The 781-nt window shown below is 51.7% G+C and overlaps 1 non-coding gene across 1 annotated transcript; it reads left to right on the top strand.

The window, feature by feature from the left end:
- Positions 1–436: 436 nt before the first annotated feature.
- LOC125096627 (U6 spliceosomal RNA) lies at positions 437–541 on the top strand. Its single transcript, XR_007126301.1, has one exon. It is a non-coding gene; the product is annotated as a U6 spliceosomal RNA (small nuclear RNA).
- Positions 542–781: the final 240 nt, after the last annotated feature.

Consider the following 781-nt stretch of genomic DNA (forward strand, 5'->3'; position numbering starts at 1 on the left):
GATGAACCGCGCTTTTGTACTACAGGACATGCCAGGAATAGCTCACATAGACTGCTTTCGGGAGGGGGTTTCATGAGGAAGAGGCCACGGAGAAGCCAGACATCTGAAAGGTGCCATTAAGATGATGAACCCCTTTTTCCATGGTGCTTTGGGCAAGCCGTTGAGCTTTATTATTCATCTCTTCCCCCCAGGAGGTCACGAGGGGAGGGTGTCCAGTGCTCCTTTGGCCAGGACACAAGCTCTGGGACCACACTCGCATCCTTGGGAATGTAGAATGCAGAGCACAGCCTCAGAATGCTCTGCCTCTGGTGAGGTCAAGTTCATCTTTGCCTGAAAGCAGGGCTTGAGCAAAACAGACAAGGGTCCCTTCCAGGCAATGTCCGAGCCACCATCCTCCCTCCCCACCATCACATTTCCCCCAAACCAGCAGATCCCCATGCTCCCTTCGGCAGCACATACACTAAAATTGGAGAGATACAGAGATTAGCATGGCCCCTGGGCAAGGGTGACAGGCAACCCAGCAGATTCTCCCCCACGGTCTGCAACTTCCATCAACAGAAAAATCCCAACAGCTAAGGCAGATTTCTGACCAATTTAAAAGGTCTGAACACACTACACTAACAACAATAACTACCAATGACCCATCGACGTGATGACCAAGGGCTGTGTCAGGTGCTCGATACCGCCTGCAGAGCCGTGTTGGCCATCTTGCTTGCCTAGAGGCACAGGGAAGTTAGGAAGCTTCCTGTTTCATGAGTAATAGCAGAGCCAGGATTGGAAA

The sequence above is a fragment of the Lutra lutra genome, chromosome 3 (assembly GCF_902655055.1).
Source record: "Lutra lutra chromosome 3, mLutLut1.2, whole genome shotgun sequence".
Classification (NCBI taxonomy): Eukaryota; Metazoa; Chordata; class Mammalia; order Carnivora; family Mustelidae; genus Lutra; species Lutra lutra.